At 37.2% G+C, this 23,030-nt stretch overlaps 1 protein-coding gene across 4 annotated transcripts in view; it reads right to left on the minus strand.

Annotated features, from left to right (window-relative positions):
* The window catches only part of kek5 (leucine-rich repeat, immunoglobulin-like domain-containing kekkon 5 protein), a 292,283-nt gene that overhangs the window by 79,422 nt on the left and 189,831 nt on the right, over positions 1–23,030 (minus strand). The gene's annotated exons all lie outside the window — the stretch shown is intronic.

Below are 23,030 nucleotides of genomic sequence, written 5' to 3' on the forward strand. Positions count from 1 at the left end.
AGAACGAAGGGTTCGGCCGTCTGTGGTTGGTCGAAATCCAACATACCCGATGACAAGAGAGGAGGGTAAGGTTAGATGGAACTGTACTTATGTGTACGCGAAACTGTAGTTACGAGACTGTGTATAACCACGGCGCGGTTGTTATCTAAACGCGCGCGAGGCATATAGGGGCGAGCCTTAAAAGGGGTGGTTCATTGGCGTCGCGAAGGTGACAACACACACAAACACGCGCACGCGCGCGTATATATATGTATATATAAGTATAACTGCGACTATAGAAGGGCCACAGTGGACCAACAGTGTGTTCGTAAGTTATGTATCGCGTTCTTTGGAGTACAACCCTTTTTCTAAGCGGCATCACTCTCATCCCTCGACACCTTTTACGCAAACCCTTCTATTCTTCCACTCTTCTTGCTTTCTGGCTCGAGCTATCTTACTCTTTCTCTGATTGTGCGCTGATGCGAGTGCGGAAAGGCTTGTGGACGACCGCGTCACGAGAACAATGGAATAGTACGAGACAATCGACTATTCATGCGGGCCAACTTTGAATGAAAATATCTCTGTTCGTCGCTAAATTAGTCTGAATTGCGGCGATGCCAATTATCAACGGGCCACAGTGCTGGTAGTTATGCATCGTGTTTTGCTTTAGATTGAGATGCTTGAGAAATTATTCGGGAAATTGTTTGTAAGTCGATTTGTATTAATTTGTAACTTGATTATTGTCCGAATATCTTTATGATGTCAAATTTTGTCATTATTTGGTTTGTCGTTTATTGTGAAAAAATATGTGCTTTAAATAAATAAAATTTATGTTTCTACTGTTTACAATAAGCGTTTTAATATATTAAAAATGAATCAATTCAATAACGCTACTAGTGCAAAAAATTTATACAACGATAATCTTTGAAACTTGATTTTTAAATATCAATGTAAGTTAAATCGTTTTATTTTATTAATAAACTTACAATCGAAGGCATATTCGAATATTCATGGATATTTTATCATTCTCTTAACACAATTACATTATGCGTACTTCTAATATTACATAAATGAGCTTGCAATAATTTGCAATTTTTTACGTCAGAAAGTTTAATATAAACGCTATCAGGGACTCCGGGGAGTCAAAAAGTTTGCGAAGCGCCACGAGAACCATTATAATTAGCGGTTAAAGCTAGTTAATTTCAAATGAACTTGTTCGAACTTTCTTAAACTTTCCTTTTTTGTTTTTGTTCATTATTTTTTACGCGCTGCAATTTCTCTACACTGAAATTTGCACGATCTTACTAATATTTCACATGTTGCCTATCTATCACGAACGACATTCATCTTCAGAAACGTATGAAGTAGTATTTATCTAATTGCATAACATTAGACCCACAAGACTTCCTCATTCTTTCATTTTTCATTCCTCTATAGGAAAATTAATTTCCAAGATTTTAAAGACATCTTATAAATATTTTACCAATTCCAAATAGCTTAATTCCAGATTCTCACTAAATTCTTAAATCACTTAAAAACGCTACGCAAAATTTTGCAGAAAGATATATCAGAATAAACTTTTATCTGCAAAGTTCAAATAAAACCAACGATATTACAATACAGTTGTCATACCAATTATGCAGGAATTCACATTTGCTTATAGACGCAGATCAGATTAAACTAAATTATAAGAAAGTTAATAATCGATATTCGATATTCGATAAATCGAGATTTGTCTATAATCTACAAAGTCAAAATATAGATTAAATTAAATTATAAAAACAGAGAGACAGGCAGGATTTTGCCCAAATATTCCACGTGAACGATAATCTTAACTAATTGCATGACCAACGATAACCAAACGCTTTGTCTTCGGTGTAACGTGAAGTAAGATACAACCTGGCACAACAAGGTTCAAGGCCATCTGTTATCTAGCGAGCCGTTATCGAGCATCGGGAAGTACCGCTATTGAACTGCAATGTACGACCGCAAGAAGCAACACGGAGGTGCAAATTTGCCGGTCGTGCCTCCTGATTATCGGACAGAGGTATAGTTATCGTAACCCGAGCGCGTTCTACAACTTTAGAGTTAGAGAGCTCTGTTGGCTTTAAATGGTCATCGTACTTGTCACCGTTTTTACGTTCCTGTAGGTTTTCGATGGTAACTCAAGCTTAATGAGGCTGTCAAGCAAAAATTAAATAGAACACAAACAGAGTTGTAAACGAGATTATTACAGTTTCGTTAATGTTCTCTAGAACATAGGGGGTAAAGATTTTTCCGATAAAATGCACAATGGGAGCTTTTTGCTTTAGTTCTTTACAGATATGAAATTTTTAAAGAACATATATTGTTTAAATATGTTAGATTAAATAATAATTTTTATTTTATGATCTATGATACTACTCGAGAGAATTAAAAGAAATTAGAACTCTGATAGCTGTCATTTCTAGGGAAAACTTCGAAATTTCCAGCAAAATTCGAATCGATTTTAAGATACAATTGCAGAAATATTAAATTAAAAGTGGTTTTTCTCGAGCAAGTAACAAACAAGAGTTCACATTGTTATCGTAAAATCTTTGTTAAACACTGTCAGTCTTCTCACATGTTTGAGAATTTGCGAATTGAGATCAAGCCACAAACAATGAATTAACGAACTTGGATAGTTCGTTAGGAACAACTGCTGTTGTTGAAAGCTGGAGCACGTGCTCGGTCGAATTTTCATTGTAAAACGCTGATCCTGAAAATCGTAAATTGCAGCCGCGCCAAAGTACAGTGTACTGAGCTGTAGAACATATAAAACTAACTGTAAAACACATGCATACCTATTTCATATAAAATTCGTTTTGAACATATTTTGAATCTCAAAATTCTGGTATATCTACCAGACATTATTTTTCATTATAAAAATCCATTGAGAGCAGCAAGTTTATTAAATCACTCCATCCGTACATTTTTAACTTCGAAATAATGGGTTTGTTTTTCCTTTCTGTATCTTCGTCTATGTACTTTTCCAATGGAAATGAAAAAATGGAAATTTCCGGATAAAGATCAATTCGATGGTAATGCAAAGAGATCATAAAGAACGTAACGAGGAGCGTAGACGAGGATGAAAGAAAGACATAAGGAAAAGAACGTGCATGGAGGCAAGAACAATCAACAAAAGAAATCGGCCGAGTGACTATTAATTCAGCTTCATTGAGTTAGAAAAGTGGTCCTCCTACGGCGTAGACGCCGAAACTTTTCGAACAATTATTGGTCTTCCATGTTCTAGAGAATTCACGAATCGCTGATCCTCGTTTTGACGTGGATAAAGTTTCATTTTTCATTTGTTGCTTCCATTGAAGAAGGATCGAAAAGTAATTAAGAATTATTCCATCTCGGCCTTTTATTCGCACGAGGAAGTTTTGTTTGCAAGAATGTGCGAATGTGTGGAAAATTTTCAATTTGCTTTAATTCCCGTTTAAGCCGAGTATTTCAGGATTCAGGCACGTTCCTTTTCTTGATTTTTTAACGCAGTAACACTTTTATGTCCTTATTTTTAAAAAATGAAGCGGTCTAATCGTGCAACTATTTCGATACTAAACTAAGTTAAGATTAAATATTTTGCTACAAATCGTTAAATACGCTTGTTTCAAAAATATAAATTGTTTCTTAATTTATAATGTGTTATTTCTCAGAATCGAATGCGATGAGTTTACAATATCTCAACGAAACGTATCCCGTTTTATCTTCTCAGTACGCGAACTAAGCCGGAACACGTTTAAACCGCGAGATTACCGCGCAATAATTCAAAGGTATTTATTTCACGATAGATCAACGATAATCGTCAATATCACAATGGTTTCCCATCGGGAAATGAACAAAAGCGATAACACCTTCGACTATTTATCACAGAACAACATGGTCCAAGGTAATTCATTCTTTCGACAATCGATGTACCAGATTTTTCCGTTCGCATCATGTCTCGTAACTCAAAATTGAATAAACGCGTGACGTTCAATTTTGAACCGTGCTCCTCTTGCGTTTCTTCGTGAGATCCACAATCCTACAAATTCCTATTTCCCATTGTCATTTAGTAAGAAAACTTTCGTTTCTAACGTTATATTAAAGTACTTTTGCGAATTAAATTCTTATTAATTAAATGCAGAAGTGTCCTACTACCTCCACAAAGAAACCTACCTAGTAACTAGACAATAAATAAATAACAAAAATAATCGACGCTAAGTCTATCCCAACATCCTTATACACGCAAGATACCACCCTGTCAAGATTAATGACACATAGTATAGCAAAATATAATAGATTGCTACATTCTGCACCTACAACAATCTTCGAATTAAGTTGGCCGATATATAAGAACCGAGGAGAATGGCAGAACGGGCTGGAATAAATTCCAATACTGCGTGCTTAGAAGCGGCAAAGAAGCGGAATTTACTAGGGGTTAGCGTTATCTGACGATGCTAAAACTGCTGCTATGCGACAAAGAATTCCAAGCGTTTATATCTAAGAGTGCGCACATCGTTCGGCTATTCTTACGCTTATCTGTAATTCTCTATTTTTTTTTTTACCGTTTTTTTCTTATCCAAATGTATACTCGAGATATTTCTCGACTGCTGATAGCAACGGTGGCCACGTTCACGATCTACGTTCGACTCTCCAGATACAACCCCCGATGGATCGGAGAATCCTGTTTCCCTTTTTCACTCGTAATAAATGCCCTTGGCAGCAGTACCGTGTTAGGCATGACAGCAAACGCGTCACGGAAGCGGACTGTATAAGGGCTTATCTCGACTGTAACGCGATATACACGTTGGATTGCTTAATACCAGCAGCTGGCGTATACGCTTCTTTGAATACTCCTGCTCGAAAGGAATCGAGGGAAAAGCTCACCCTGTTTTGTGGAGGAAACTTGTTGAATGAGACGATAACTGGATTTTACGGTTTCATTAACAGATAGCGAAAGGTGCTCTTCATTATTTGTATTTTTGTAACTGTTTGTATGGGTTTGTTAAAGGTTTGCAATCGTCTGGAATTGGAATTTTGGTTGTTTTGTGGAAGAAAAAATACTTTTAATTAATTAGAATTTTTTACTTCAGTTAGTGAAAAAGACTAATTTCAATGTAATAATATGGTAGTAAATTCAATGTAATAATATGGTAGTAAAATAAGTAAAATAAAACTATATTTCTAAAAAATTAATACCATGCGCTTAGATTGTATGTTACATAATAATTAATATAACAGGAAACGATTTCATTGATGAAGTTTCTTGCAAAATGTACCTAATTAATTCTAAAATTTTGAAAAACATAAACAAACTCTATGTGCGTTAATTTTCGAAATGTAACAAGAGAAATATCCAGGTATAAATTTCAATTCAATAATCTGCTTTAATATTAAATTTGACCTTGTTATTTACGTAAGAGAAATTATTTTTGGCTGTTTGGAATTTCAATTTATGCGCACGGATAATTTTGATTTGTCCAACCATAATCATTTTGAGCAGGAAATTTCCACGTGGATTAAATACTGAAATATCAATAATTAATAATGTAATATTCATGAAATTATTTAATAAATATTCTAACTGATTAAGTACTCTTTCGATAACCAAATAATTTAAATACGAACATTGTTCCAACAATTGAAATTCAGTAATCTATCGCCAGTTTTCTTGCTATAAATACAATTTTTTCGTTAAAATCACAAACCTTTCTTTCCTTAAGATCATATTTTAGCAAAAATAACAAATGAAAATATTGAAAACAGCGTTTCATACTACGGTCAACACAGACAAACAGCTTGACATGCAATTTTCATCGAACAAATAACAAAAAAACCTATTCAACTATGTATATGTAAATGGCGAACTATAATAAAAGCGTATGCAACCGGGAACAGTGGAAATCGATCCAATTATTTTCAATTATTATCGCCGTTACAATACCAAAACTCGACCAATTCTGCAACCATAGTGATATTTTAACTGCAATTTCCACAATTATTTTCCATCGCTCTCTCTCGATTTCTCATGAATCATTCCATATCCACGCACCGTATCCTGGCATCTATATATCCGCGCCAAAAACCACAATATATCACGAGGCTCGCGTGCCACACTTCCACTTGCCGTGGTTCGCCGAGGTCGTTCGAGTATCGAACCGCGATAGTGGTCTGTTTTCCGCGGGTAGGATCGCTTTTAAGGTCAACAGTGGAAGAAGAGGAAGGACACGAACGATCAACGGGGCGAATCAGCGATACCGCCAGTGGATTTAACGCGAACTGGTTGGAACGAAGGTAGATTGTGTCCGGATAAAGATATCGGATTAAAGGCTAGCTACGGAACGAAATAACGAGTATAGGTGCTAGTGAGATTTTATGGAGGGTACTTGTTGCACCACGAGAGGGGAGCGTTGTAAGTTGCGTGGAAGATAAGTGGGCATGAGGAGTTAGACGTTTCTCGTGCCATCGCATAGCCAGATAGCGACCAAGACGTTTGAACATGCGTGGATTATCTTGTTACTGTGAATCTAGTAGGTGAAAAGGCGAGTTATGAAGTGAGAATTGGTGAAGAATCTATTTGACCTATCAGATTTACTGGCTCGCATAAGTATTTGAACATTTAAGGAAATTAACGTAATAACCGTCTAATAAAATATTAACTTTAGACAGTTAAACTTAGCGTGATTGTAATTTGTTTGCCGAACACATAGTCATGCTGGAAGATAGCTTTTTGCGTTTTACGTAGTGCATACTTATTGTATACTTGTAACGCAGTAATTATGTAAATCTATACGAGCCTGAATTCAAAACACCATTAAGTATCCAACAATGGCACAATGCTGCACGAGGAAAAAATAAAAGAAAGGGAATAAATTACTGGAATACTTTCGTCTTTAATAAGTGGGTTTATTAGGCTGTTTTAAACTGAAACACGCGAAAAAATTATGTCAAAACTGTTTCTGAGGAAATCGAGCGAATAACACGCGCATGCTTTATACCTGGTAAGCATCAGTCTTCGAAATTCAGACCGATGTGAGAATTGAAGTAAAAGTTTATCGCTAGTACACTACATCGTACATTATAGATCATGTTTGGAACTGTTTTTAAAATATTCAAATATGGTATCGTTTTGTTTTCGGAATCATCAACTTATAAACCTATTTTCTGTCTACAAAGCTGGAAACTCTAAAATTGTTCAGGCAGCTCGGTATCAATTAGTTCTAGTCCGATTCTATTCTAATACAAGCCGAATTCCATCCGAATTTCAGTTCAATTCTGAACGGAACTCTGCTTCAGTCTAAGTCACTTGTAAGCTGTGTATCTTCAACCTCTATGTGCCAATGAAATACACAGCCGACTTGGACACTATTCTGAGTGATAACATTCGCGCAGGACTAATCCTCTAAGAGTATTATAGAAACAAGGTATCGAAATGTATATATAAATAATTATCATTGCAATTAATTCAAAATAGATTAAAATAAATTAAATCAAATTCCACGATATTATACATATACATAATATTCTATATATATATATATATATACATTGTCTAAGTGAAAAAAATCGTTGGTCACAGGTTACGCAAGAAAAATTAGAAAGAAATCTCAAGGTTTCTAGTTAATTTTATCCCTCACGTAGAATTTGATCCACGTCAGCCAAGGTGGTGTTGAATGAAAGCAAGAGCGAAGGCAATATTTCAAGGGTTAAAGGGTCAGGGGCCGCGAAATCTTGCGTCGCTCAGGAACAAGACATTATGTAAAAATGGTTCGTATTCGTAGGATCCCTCCCGTTACAGGAAGACGAATGGCGTCGCTCGGCCAGAGCATTAATCTCGATTGATGCATGGAAAGTTTAGCAGGCAGTGTTCACGTGGAAATCGGATCGGTATCCGTATAAAATGCGGCTTTTTCACAGCTTTGAACGGTGTGTGCTGCCCTTCGTACGATTTTCCTTGTGGCGGTAATATATTTTTATCACGTTCGCAGACGCGGTTGCGCGCGCGTTTTCTTCCGTTCTCCTAAATCATTTTTTATGATCGCCGAGCAGAAGCGGAAAATTTGTCAGAACGGCTGGAGGTTCTTTAAATTTACCGAAAAGTCCAACCAAGAGACGAAGGACTCTCTCTTTCCCTTGAACTGCGCACGACTCCCAGAGGATAGCGGACGCGACTTCTTGAAATGAAACTCTGACTGGTGCCTGGGATCAGTCGTAAATCGAGCCGACTATACCGACCCGTAGGTACAACGAAGATATATCAAAGTAAACCGATAAAATAGACAAAACAGCAGCACGCTACGAATGATGATACTGGATAGAATTGTAATTAGCTAATGATATTCTACATACGTGTACATATATAGACAATGAAATTCACATGTATATAAACATGTAAATATGTATTCGATGTATAACGTAGACGACTGAAGGGAATGCAAAATAGGGCGGTCGAACCGAACGAAATTACGACCAAGATTGACGTTACGTGACTTCGGCGCGATATCTTTGTCGAGACTGCTTGAAGATTAAGTTTACGAGGTTGAGACGTCTGGAATATAGCTATTTTTGAGCTGTGCTGCAAGCAACAAAGTTTGTGAATTACTGGATCAAGTTTATAGGTAGATGAGAAGTCATGTGCTCCGGTGGCTGTTTCATGTATCATAGAAGTTCCACGTACTCTGCCGGATACAAGCATTTGTAAAGTGTTTAATGGGATTGGTCGAATTACGACTCTTGACTCAATTTCCGGACGATGTTTCTTGCGAGAAATTAAGAATAGATCGTACGAATTACCGACTGTTTAATCATATTGTACCTTTTATAGAATTATACGTAAATGCATTGTATTATGATTGAAATTGATATCTGTTTACCGTAACAGTCTATAATCAAATGCAGTAGTTTAAAAAGAACCTGCACTGCGATGATCAAACTGCTCTATCGATCTGAATCTTCTTCCTTTTGTTTCATAGTTGTTGCACTCTATTATTAATTGTATAGATAAACGCTCGGCAACCTACAAGCATACGTTCTCTATCTTCAGTATATCAGAAAACAGTCGAAACACGCAATGAAATTGTAACAGAATGGCTCGTCTACAATATTGTAACTGTTCGGGGTAATGACCTATATTATACATCGCTATTGCAAATTATACTTTACAAGCAAGTTAAATTACAAATTTATTAACCTTCAGAAGTATCTTTTTATACCATCAATCACAACGAATCCAACGTTAAAGTCGATTATTTCTCATATTAAGAACAAAATTACATCATCGATCGCCGTGTCCTTCAAAGGCGCAAGCGTTCAAAGAGTGCAATCTCTCCTCCGAATCCGACAAGGGTTGCACGCGAAACGCGACGCATTTTATTACACATAATAATAAGTTTCGCGTAATCGTCCGTACAGGCGCAGCTAACTGCCCCTAATCGTGATTCCAATGATTATTGTACTGAGAGATAGCGGCCCGACACACGCGCGCGCGCGCATTTTAGCTGAATTAATCGTACATGGCAATCTGCGATTACCGTTATTAAATTATGACCGGCCAGTCGCGTATTGATACCACCGATAGCTAAGCTACGACGAAATTAAACACATGGAAACGTGTTCCTTGTATTATATTTTATGCCGTAAGCGCACGGGTTCCCGTTTATTTACTAATAATATTACGCATGCAGTAGCGGCGTGGTAGGTCGAAAACGTTTCCAAATCCGTGTAAAGCTGGGTCGAATAATGGACTCGGTTCGGTGCGGTAGGAAAGCTCATGTCCATGAATATTAAACCGCGCTGTGGAGCTTTATTTATAATGCTTTAATCTCGTCTTGACTATGGGATCAGCGATTCGTTTCGAGAACGATCGCATGCTACGAGACGATATAAAAGCACGTCGAGGCACACGTTTGCTCGACGTGTATGAGCACACATGGATTTAACAGACGCAATAATAACAACGACGACGAGCACAGAGAGAAGGTCTCGTCGATTATGAAGGAACAACGCAGCGATTGCCTCGAACTCTCCACGATCGAATGGAATGCACGATAATTGGCCCGGCTTAATTGTGTACGTCGCGCGTGTTTGCCAACGTATGCCGCTGCTACAGCCGGACCACGAGGACTCAATCAGGGAGTACACAACCACGTATAAACCTATTCATTCTCGTGGCTACGCGCCACGTTCGTTGTTGTCCGTGAATACCGTACAAGGTTAACCACGGAGAACACACTGACCAGTGTTGAGAAATCAAATTCTCACGCGACTTCTCGCTGTTTCCGTGAAAGATCTGACCTAACAGGATGGATAGATCTTAATCAAAGACTTAGTCCTACAATTAGATGTCGCAATATAGTCGATGGACTGGATCAACAAGTATTTTATCGGGTTTCACACACGTTTCGGCTTAAACACATGCGTGTATATGTTTGCGTTGAATTTGGAGTTTGGTTTGAGTTGAGGTTAGATTAGATTTGAAATTCGGTTTGAAATAAGTTAGAGTCGAGTTTGGACCTATGCTGGACTCTGCTCTTGAATTAGATCCGGACTGAGCTTGGGTTGCGAGTTAGATCAGGACTCAAATAGGCTTTGCTGGGTTAGGCCTAAACTGAGGTATGTCTGGAATTATGTTTGAATCGAGATCTATAGCTCGAAACAAATTTGGCTTTAGGTTTAGTGTGGATTGAAATTTTAATCGTTTCAACGTTAAGTTATTATAGTTAATTACCTTTATATTTCAATTGTTGAAAATTAATTTGAAATGATATATATTTTAAGCCGAAGTTTAGAGGTTGCGAGAGTTATGTTAGAGTGATACAGTATTTAGTTGTGGTTATATATGTATAAACTAAATACGAGGTAAATTAGCATTTGACCGCATTAAATTTTGGTTAGGCCATTTGAAATTCGACATGCGTCAAACGCAAACGCACGTGTGTGTTTCACACAGTTATACTTAATTTATATCAAATTCGGTTTGCGTTATGTTTAAATTAACCAGATCTCGTTAGTCGTTAAACGCGTATAAAACATAATTTCAAGTCGGCATAACCTTACCTGAACTAACTACAATAATAGATCGCTGAAAATTTTCACTTACACTGAAATTACATCCTTGTTCCGCACATACAACATCGGGAACTCAAAACAGTTTAAAACCAACCCCGTGACCAATGAACAAACCACTGGAAATTCTTTCTTGCGTCAAAGTTGCATCCACGGCAAATCTAACCTAAACCGAGTTAGCCTAAAGTTAAAGTTAGGTTAGGTTTGATCCTTCAATTACACTGGCGCAGTTCGAACGAATCTTAGTTTCAACCAAGATCGACGATCAACAAGTGCACTCTCCAAGTTTCCCGTTATTTCTAAATTGAGATCTATCGAAAGATTGGAACGTTTGCAAGCTGGCGTTTTCTAGTGGAGCACATTTTTTCCCCAACTTCGAAAAGTTCCACAGTTCGATCACTCTACATTTTAAAACTGACCGTGGAAGCTAACCGTGTAAGAATAACCGTTAAGGAAGCGTCACGACGAGACAAAAACCGATGGACAGTACTTCCGTGGCTTTGTGTTCCAGTTTTTTTTCTCGTTAAATGATAGATTACTGGCAGTAATAAAATAGTGTAGGTCATTTTATCGCTCGATACAAGCGTGTCGAAAATGAGTCGACGAAACACGCAAACCACGCTTTTTCGATTTCGATGTAACGCTCTTTTTATTTCTTGTATGCTTGGTGGAATTCAAATAGCGAGAAGCTAATATTGGTTAGCTCTTGAAATTTGAAGCACAGAAAGAACAATTCAATATATATAGAATTTCAAATTCGTCAGAATAAAAACGGAGGTTTTCATTTCTTTTCTTAGACCACCACAAAATAAACTCGTTAATAACCATCAATTTGTACGTTGACTTGGTTACTGACGTCAGAACGTAGTATATTTTTGTCTCGATAAAGCCGTCCAGTAATGAAGGTAAAGATTGTTCGTGACATATTTCAACGGGAAAATTACGCGGGAGAAAAATAATAGATGATCGTTAATAAAAGTGTTGCGGACGTGTGATTAGCGGGTCACGTGTTCCTGTAATTAAACAGGCGGTTTCGAATAATATCGACGATAAAAGGTGTACGTTTATTGTTTCGAGAACGCGACGAACTCGCGATGTCGTTTCAAAACTGTTCGAACGAACAAGAATTTATGTAACACTGTCTGGCTGGTAATGATGTACGACTGACAAATCGCACGCTTTTCGCCCATTTTGTACCGTTTGGAATATTGTCTGAAAAAAAAAGAAGAAACGTGGATCCGATTTGTCGACGATAACAGGAACGAGGCAGTAACGTTACTATATCGAATGATCTCGAATCACTGAAAGCATTAACCCACGAGTTTCGCTCGCTTTTGTGCCTTTCGAGCGACGGTTCTATTCAATTAACAAATCCTCCCGATGCAATTATTGCTTCGCTAAATTCGTACGCGTGACACATCGGGCTTTGTTTGAAATTCTGGCAAACTGCTTAAATTATTCAAATTCCATGGTCGATTTGTTAACTATGCATTGGTGTAAGCGCGCGACGCGATAATTTATTAGACCGTCACGAGGATTACGAACCATGATTAGTTTGGATTTTTAATAATTATATAGTAAATTGTTACATATCGTCGCGAGGCAATTGAAATTCTTATAAAATATTTTGATGTGTATCTATGGATCAATGAATGTGTATTATGATGAAAGGCATGTTTTATCATAAATGTAACTTTCTAATGTATGTGTATGTACGTGCGAATGTGTAGCGATGCACTATAAGACAACTTTTACTTATTCGACTAAGTGATTTATGCGCTCTCTAATTTTTTTCGATTTGAAATACATTTGATTAACTGCACAGCAGGCGTTCTAATGTGCATAACTAAATAAGTAGGTACTAACAAAGCTAATTAAGGTTAAAGCCTCTGAACTAAATTTGGTTACACATAATGAAACCGTTGGCCGGAGTTTTCTTTTCCTAAGGTACATTCTACGTTGGTTGCGTGTTATAATATTACGTGAGTATATAAAAAAGAACGTATGGAATGAATATGCATTAAACAGTTACTACGCTACTACAGTGACACCTTTGATTTATTAAGAGATTGTGGTCAACGTGTACTCTGATCAAAGTTATTAACCTTCGGAATTAAAAAAAAGAAAAAAGCAAAAGAAATCGCTGTTACGATATAAATCGTACGTTTAATCGGCTCTTAATAAGTGAAATAATATAACCATCGATCACGGATTTTGATCGATAGCCAGATAGCATCGTTCCATGGAGATGTTTTAATGGTATTTGAGCAAATCCCGATAAGCTACGTTTCTCCGTATATTAGATCCGGAATTTCGTTCTGTTCCCCCTGCTCTGAATCTCATCGCGCGAAAATTGGAAAAGTTCAAAGCGGTCGTCAGCATTGACGCGCGTAAGGTTAGAAGAAAAGGAACCAAACCGTGGGACGGGAGAGGTTCAGACAGAGGCGAGAACAGGTTAGAACGAACGATCGACAGAACGAAAGAGAAAAAGACAGGGGAGAGAAGAGAAGAAAAAAATACGAATGGAATGGAAAGAGAGGAGAATAAAGGAAAGAAAGAGAGAATTAAAAAGGGTCAGGGCAAAGGGGACGCGGAAAATGAGAAAAAGAAGAGAAAACGGGAGAAAGAGTCCCATTGTTCTTGCAGCCGAGGGCACTGTTCGATTTCACGGGGCATAGAGGCGCCCGGTGAACGAATCAATTGTGTGAAAGTATGCACCGAGCCAGTCGCTTAATATGGCGGTTTCACAGTGAATGCTGATACCCTGATGACTCTTATAAAGCGTTCTAACCTGAGGGCCCCTTAGCCCATAATCGTCTTCGCGAGAGAGACGGCGAAGCGATTCTGCAGCAAGGAGTTCTTGGCGAATCGAATCTTCCGCTTCCACTGTGTCAGCTCTAAGTTGTTACTCGATCAAGTCGGTATAATTACGGTTCTCTCGACTCGGTGAATGCTTAGAGGTGATCGGTTACCAGAGTTGTCGGTGCTCTACCGAACACTTTTAGACTTCGTCTTTGGAAAGTAGCAGACAAGGTGAAGCTAACTACCTCTTCGACCACCATTATATACATATTATACGTGATATAATACGAATATATACCACGCTATGCTCTGATTACGTTTCAAGGTATTTTTATAAATAACCTTCTGATAATCGTGAAAGATATTTTCATAGCAATTTGAAGCATTGAAAACATGATCGTTAATCGTGGCTGTTAGTCAGGGGACTTGCAATAGATAAAGCTTACAACGTGTAATCGTGACAAATACCAAGAGTTACTGTTAGGAGTCACTGTTTTTTTACTGGTACAGAGAATTGAAAAAGACATAAAAATCCTGATTTTATGATCGGAAAAATATACCGAAGAGATGTAAAGCTTGATTATATTAAAAGATTACTTTACTGCATGTAATATAATCAACACGTTGTTAAAAGTTATCAGCGCAATATTAGCAGTCATTAAAAGTAATATTACATCGTAATAACTACTCTTCCGATACTAACATCCGCTAGCTGTAAGTTTCCTTTTACAACCCATTATAATTTCCAGACAACTAATTGCAATCAAATAGCTGAACTTATTACATCATAGAAATAAGGACTTATTGAATCATGAAACATAATATGATTCTCGTAATTAAAACGTTCTTGTGTACTATTTAATTATTGCACACAGAAAAAAGAGAGACACAATACAAAACTAGATTCTCCACATTCATCTAGCTTGTCGACATCCTTAAATATCCCCAACACGTAATCAACCACTTTTCGTCCAGTACTCTTTTAAACACGTGCAAGCAGCTTCTTCTGTATCATCTTACAGCAGATTCGACGCCTTTTTCTGGGACTTTTTGCAGCCTCGGCTGGCTTTAATGTCCCATGAGCAAGGATACAGCGCGGCTTGTTGTCTTGCAGAAGAAAGAAGAATCAGAATTCTTATTTCCACTAGAAAGACGACGTCCTGTTGTATTGCCGACTAGCTACCGGGAAGATTGCGCCAAAGTATCCAGAAATTCCCGCCATGATAAAAGAAACACGCTAAAGATCGTCTTCTCGTTCGTGGTTCAATTACTTGCAGAAGAGAGAGAAAGAGAGAGAGAGAGAGAGAGAGAGAGAGAGAAAAAGAGAAAGAGAGAAATTACGAGCATATCGCGGCTTCTTTCAACGAGTCTTTTATAACGTAACCACATTTAAATGATTCTTGTGTCACAAATTGAAGTAAAAATTTTCTCGCTGCAAAAAGAACCGCGATTTACGAGTACGCGGCAATGTCGCGGTAGCCAGCACACGATCCGACGATTTCAATGCGAAAAAGGGAAATCCTTTTGAAATGTTGGTAATACCGATCTCATTTTTATAAGGATACTTCTTTGGGGAGGAATGGCCTAAAGTGCTGGATAGTATGGTATTTTACGTAACGGATGTATAAAATGTTTCTTAAATTGTCCAGTACCTATATATGTTTCTCAGAAATTTTAACTCGCTGTAAAATTGGTCGTTCATAAATTCCAAGCCACTTCAAGGTCTGAGAATCATAGTAATGTATGTAATTTGTTAATTCCGTACTCAGTTCGTTGCTGGTTTTTATAAAACAGTCTTTTCAGTTTCTTATTATTATAAAAGGTTGATTATATCTTTTCAAGTTATAGAAACGCATCGTGACAGAAAATAAAACCGTAACTTAATTAATCATGGAACTAGAGGGAAGATACATTCGAAAACTTAAACACGCGCGATTAAATTCAAATTCTCCAAATCCTGAATTGCATCATCTTTTTTCAATCCATCCTTTCTAATCCTATTTCCTGCATTTTAGATCAGTCTACCTTCATACTTCACTACCACTCATACACACACGCAGGACTGATCTAATTAATCGTGGACAATTAAACTTAACTGATAGTTGGCGGTCGTCCGGCTTCAGAAACATTAGCCCCGTCTACGGATCCCGGAACGAAGCCCCACAGCTGATCTTCTTTCAATGAGCGTAGTATGAGCCTCCTATAATCCAACCCCTCTCTGACAACAACTCATCGAACCTGTCAACGACTCGTTACACACGATGGATAATTAGTTCCGTGCCGGTGCGTGCTTATTAATTAACCGTGGCCATCGACGGAGCCCCTGTGTTTTCCCGACTACATTTAGTTGAACGTAGATCGATACGGTGGTCACGCGTGCGACATTGCTAACGCATTTTTCCACGCGAGTCCATCGAGCCAACCCCTCGTAAGAGATACGGGATGGTCGGTCTATAAAGAGTTGAGTTTAGAGGAGTCGCTTTTCGATAGTGAAAAAGAGGAAACAAAGTTGAAAGAGGAATAAAAATCGACGCTGGTTTTTTTTTAATTGAAATGGTTTTGTTTGACTTTGCTTATCTATCTCGCTTTACTTTTCCCTTTTCCTGTCTTTTCGTGCATTTATAGAAAATTTAAAAGTGCAAAAATGTACAGAAAGATACATTTACGGAGGTTGTTTACGAAAAGATTCTACGGGATCTAACGAATCAATGACTTTTCTTGCGCCGTTCTCTTTTACCCATCCAAGCTCGCAATTCTATTTTAGCGTTATAAACTTCCAGAAGATTTTCCGATTATCCCGAATCCTGGCAATCCCTTTTGTCCCTCAAAGGTTTCTGACGAAGTCTAACGTCGGATAAAGAGCCCTTAAACGCTGCAATCTTTTCCAGTCTGTCTTAACCATTGTTCGATTCTTACTAGATGCCAAATAGCATTGTTCGTGTGGTGTACCTATAACTACTCGACGGTGAAATTCTACAATAGAATAGGTTGACAGATCAAATATGTAGTTAGAGAGTTGATTTATGACGCGACCAAACCCGCTATTTATCGAAGTCCACAAGATCTGATAAGGCTACGCCTCATTTTCTATTGAGAACGCAACGTAATTGAGAATAATAAAAACTTTTACACTGATTCGGAAACTTATCGTACAGTGACTAGCATTTCATAACATTTGTATAACATCGTATCTCTTATAATATTTATGTACATTGATTATTTAGTCCCAGTATATTAAATCTCGTTATTTAATAGTATCATAAGAACTATAAAACTAGAATGTACAACTGGATAAAAAAACACTTTCTTAGAGTTAGCAATAACTAAATTTCTTCTTTACCAATCACTTTCTCCTCCAAAATTCTTATTCGCGAGATTAGATTCGTAATAGTTAATATGTAAATTCAGGAACCTTACCAAAAATGATTACCTCCGTCACGAACAACTCTCATAGCTTATCAGAAACGAACCATGACGTTGACGCCATTGGCAAATCGCCGTATCGAATCAGTTTCTTGTTCTAGCCTTTTATCGAGATCCCTAAATCACCGGGCGAAATAGAGTTTCGACGTGGCAGGAAATTTCACCGGTCGAAGACGTTACGTAAATAACGAAGAAAACGAGGCGGCAGGCAAGGAGCAAGTTATGGCGTTCCCAATCGCGAGTCCAAGACTTTTACCCTCTTCTTTCTAAACGATAAGAAATTCATTTCCATTCTACGAGCGTTTCGAATCGCGGCAATTTTTCTCGCCTCATTTACCCGCCGAGATTTAAGGGGAGGGGCGAGAGAAAAAAGAAGGAACGAAACTTGAAATTCTTATTCCATTTCGTCACGATGCGATCGACAATCACAGAACGCTGTGCTTCATACAGCGTCACAAAATGCCTATGTGGAGAAAATTTATAGAGATAATTCTAGATATCGAAACGATGAGAAAAGTTCATGTACGAAGGTTTTGTCCAAGGCTTGCTTTTCGAGTTATAAATAACTTCATCTTATGTTAAAAATATACCTACTGATATCAATGAATCGGCTGACCTCTCTTCCTATCTCACACTTCGTGTTTCCTATTCTGAAATAAATAACAGTAGGACATCGGCTGTTATATAATTCCGTTCGTTTGTCTCACAGTGACAAAATATAAACTGCAAGTGAAACAGAAATAAAGATTCGACAAACTGATTTATTCATATCAATATATTTCTAGCACAAAATGGAATTGTTTATGATTCGAAAAATAAACCTTAGACGAAATATTTCCACATGAAACACTTCCATCGTTTTCATGCCCAGAATTGACTCTATAAATATATTATGTAACACCCTATACACTGTAGACGAGAGGTAAAAAGAGGAAGGTTAAGAAGAGGACAGAACGTAACCCAGTGGCCCCTGCCTCGTTTGATATCCCTTATCATAATCGGGCACGCAATTATAGAACAAAAGGATCCTGGCTCGTGAATCTAGGACGACTCTGTTCGCAGTTTAAAGAACGTTAGAGGACGTTTCATCTTTGCACCAATGTCGAGAAAAGGGAGCCCCAGTATTGCTTGCCCGTAGGACTTCGCCAGAGTGTTTTCGATGAAAGTGGAGAGAGAAAAAAGGGAAAGAAGAGAATCGCGTGGATAGCGGACACGGAAATAGCGAACGGAAGCATATCGTGATGAAACATCGTCGTAACATCAGAATATACTTTCAGCTTGTCTTTGAAGCCGGTCGATTCGATGGTTAGACTCGATCAGCGACTGAAACGAATGGAGGTGGGCTTTGTTGCTCTTAGTGGAACTGATCTAAGAAACAATATTGCCAGGGAGCGTGTCTTTGTTCGAAGCAAACTGACTCGCTTTCGTTTTTCGTCCCTCGCTGGATTAATATAGGTCTATTGTGGATGAAAAGTTTCAAGGTAGTTCTTGCTGTAAGTGAGTAGAAATGTATATAAAGGGTTCGCTTTGTGAGTTTCAGGTTTTTCGTGTTTAACCAGTGCATCTGTAGATGAAAATGTGGTTTGTTCAGAATTGCTAGTAATTATATTCTTTTTATTTTTTATTAAAAATCAAGATTATTTACATGTAAGTTGTTTTAAAAGCAATTTGAGACCACTTTAAGATCACCGAAGGATGGAACGATGAATTCTATTTAAATCTGGGCTTGATCCTTGGAACTTTCTCTTAATTCGAATGCGAAGTATTCTTTAATTTTGAGAAAAATTACATTTTAAGGAATTATTGTGGCACATGTCTCAAACTTCTTATAGAAATTCAGTGAGCGATAAAAATATCTTTGTCTATTCATTTTTCCTCTGTTTTTGTATTATATATAGAATCACCTATTTCGTCTTAAACAGAGAAACTAAAATTCTAATTTTTTCCAGTTTCAACGCAACCGAGTGTTAGTTAACATCCTCATCGAAACCCTGATAATTCGGAGAACCAGAAATACTTTGATAAAGTCATTAATACGTCTATTCATGGAGAAATACGAAACTTGCCGGGGCTCGTCCAAACTATGTCACAACATTTACCTCCGCGTTAAACGCTCGAAGTGGCATTTGGGTAATTCGTAGCCGCTTCAATCTTCACCGTGCAGACATCGTAAACTAAGGACGTCTTCATCGCAGCAATAAAGCGGAAGTAGCGGTATTAGTAACTCGCGAAACGTTCATTGAACTTCGTGTAGCAGGTGTTGCGTTACAGGAGGGAACGAATTGATCGCGAAGTTCCTTGTGGTGATCGTTAATACGACGCAAAACACCCCCCTTCCAATTTCGATCTTCGTCAAAAGCGATTGTATCAAGAGACGTTAATTTTCATTTTCGGAGGACATCAATCGATAAACGCTTAACGCGGAATATGTGAAAATGCTTCCCACAGTACTTACGTAGTAGCTCCATCAGGAAATTAGTTAAATTAGATTATTAAGAAGTGGAATATTTTCTCCAATTTCTTTATTCTAATGAACAGTGAAGGGATTAAAACTTATACAGTCGCTTACTCTGCAACTATTTTAGAAACGTATACTGTCACTGTTAATACATATGTAGCGAATTAATTTAGTATTAATATGTATTAAAATTAATTCTTCTTCCTTTCGCTAAAATACAAGTGAAAATCTACTTATTCGCAAAACTTTACGCTCCGTTCTATTACTCTATTTCAATATAAATTATTCTTATCGTACCATTTATGTTATGACAAGGCATCTACTTAAAACTTCTCCAGGTGAACGACTTAACATTCGCGGGACACGATCGACTTAACCCCGAAAATATTAGAATTCCAACAAAAGGCAAAAGCAACCTGGGAAACGCTTCAAATTAACGTCGATACACATCAGAAATGGCTGAGGTCGATGAGATGGGGATCGCGTTATAACGCTCATTATTATTCATTACCGGCTCCATTATTAGAGCCGGACCAAAAGCCGATTAAATCGAAAGCAAGCCGCAATACCACATTCGTCGTGAACCATATAATTTCAATTTTCTTCCTTAATTCCATTACCATTTCGCTCCATTTTTTCATTTGCTCTTTTTTTACTTTGTACTTCCACTCGTCCATTATCATTATCATTATTATCATATTGCTTTCAACCTGTCTATCTACCAATTTTTCATCTTTGTTAGTTTACCCCTGATTTCTGGTCCTCTTGATCATCGTCGGTTCCTTACGAGAAGCAGCGGAAGTGCATTTGAACAGGCGGCGAGTTTAATTCAATCGCGTCAGGGAACTGCAACGACTTATGGATCGGTTATCGGAAATTGATTTCGCATTCTCGACTTGATTACCTACGCACGTCCAAGCACCGGCAATTAATGTGTGATTAGTTGCGCGAACTGTTGTTTTTGTACAGGCAAGCTGCTGTGTTCGAGTAAATAACGAGAGCTCCGGAGGGAAAAATCACAGACATATGGTACACATATATTTGTGGTTAATTTGTCGTTAAGATGGAGTTTGAAGATATATCCTTGTAGAATCATGTATGTATTTCGCGAAGTTTCATTTCCCTTCAATTGGAACACATAAATAATACGAAACTAGATAATTGTCATTTTTGCATCTCTATATCTTGGGGATATATTTTTATCTACATCTGATAAGTTTTCGTCGACACAGAAACAGATTTACAATTGCCACAAAAACTATAGATAAATGTAAAATATAAAAATATTTTAAGAAATATTGAAAAGAGAAACATTAAAGAAAGCTACGAAGTACCCATATCGCACTCGCGTATCTTCGTAACGATCCTTTTTCATTTATACATACTCCAATTCTGTTTCCCTAAAACTAAATAGCCATAAATTTGAATAACTCAGCACTTGATGTCAAAGAAATTCCATTCTAAGCAAATTCCAATAAAATGGCATACTACAAACGAACCTTCCAGTATTGTAGCTCAGACAGTTGACAATAAAATTTACGACACTGTAGAATCGTTATCGCCTCTCCATGAAAACGATGTTCTCAGATGAATGGGGTTGCATCGAACCCGACGACCACACAACTACGATATAAAATATCATTGTACGATTACATTGACATTATTTAGTATTAGTTCTCGAGACTGATTTCTATTATTAGGTTGTCCGAAAAGTTTCCTTCGTTTTATAAGGAAATAATAGACGCACAATGTTTTTTGTTTTATATTAGTTTACTGAATTATGCACGAACATAATAATAGAAATATAACGAAATGGACCATACTTAATTCAATAAAATAATATAAAACAGAAATTGTTGCTCGTCTATTATCACCTTATGAAACGAAAGAAACTTTTTGGACAACCTAATAAAAGACAATTTTCCAAAATCGATATTCCCAAATTTTAAATGTGAGCCTGATCTTTGGAATTTTACTGTCTATTTCAATGTTGAAAATATTGTATAATAATAATAATTAACAAAACGCATTGCTAAATAGTAACTAATACATAACAGTAAATAATACAAGCAAAACCAAACCGTAAAAAAAGGCAATTTGTTTTTGAATAGACACTTACGTGGATATTACACGAATGGCAACGCTATTCTTCCAGATTTCCCTACCTCTTCCTCCGCGATCCAAAGCAGGATGAAAACGAACTGGATTGCAGGTCGTAAACGCATTTACGAAAGTACATCCAATCCCCTATCCGTTCTCCCGGAAACGAATCCTCGTAACGTGATTGCTTTCATAATATCACGGTTGAGAACGATGAAGAAGGGGAGTCTAAGAGATGGAACGCTGGATTTGTGTTTACATTTAGTCAACTTTGATCGCGGGACCGAAGCTATGTCACGCCTGCTGCTAGCAAGATGCAAGTGAGAAAACACGCATGATTTACGCTTTTATACGCGTTTGTTATCTTTGTTGATAAATCGCGAAGCTTATACAGCTTAGTCTGATTAAATAATAGCTTTGTATAAAACGATTAGGTAATATGTATTTTTAAAACAGATTTCTCAGTATTATATTTCATTAATGAAATAAGGAATCACGTAAATATTATATGACTTATTATTCTTAGAATTCTGTGTAATATCTTTCTTTCTCGATAGATTAATTTGCAACTTTTAATTAGTTTCTATTACAACAATACGTAAAAATACGATGATACGATAATGCAAATAGTCGCTGGTAAAAATGGGAAAGACTCAAAAACGATGTTACTTCAAGTGGAACCAAGCTATGAACTACAATTGCCATTTACAGACGTTCCATTTATTTTGGGAAATTCGTTTCGAATTCATTTATCAGTTCAAACCTTTCAATAACCAATATTATAGTAAAGCAATGCTCTTAGAAAAGTATTAAGCTTCACATATTACACAAATATCGTCTTTCATATTTTTAACCATTGTTCTATCTTTTAAAATAGAGTAACAGTCCGCAAATATACGGTAATTAATCATGAACGGTTTAAAACATTTTAAGAAGTAATCTCTTGATTATAATGTCAGTGACAGATGGCACTAAACGAAGCGTTCCTTTTTAATTCATAGTCTAGACTTCACCCCTTGAAACTGCCCTAATACTACTCGAGAAACTTGTTACAAGGATAAGAGTGCTTCATGATGGTAGAACATTGAAGGACATTGATTTTAGCTTCAGATTTCATCTTGAGGCGAACTTTGCGAGAAGAAAATCATGGTTGCTCATCTTTGTAGCCTGAAGATCGACCACGTCCTTGGATAGCTTTTTT

This window comes from Bombus flavifrons, chromosome 2 (assembly GCF_040668555.2).
Source record: "Bombus flavifrons isolate JBK064 chromosome 2, iyBomFlav1_principal, whole genome shotgun sequence".
Taxonomy (NCBI): Eukaryota; Metazoa; Arthropoda; class Insecta; order Hymenoptera; family Apidae; genus Bombus; species Bombus flavifrons.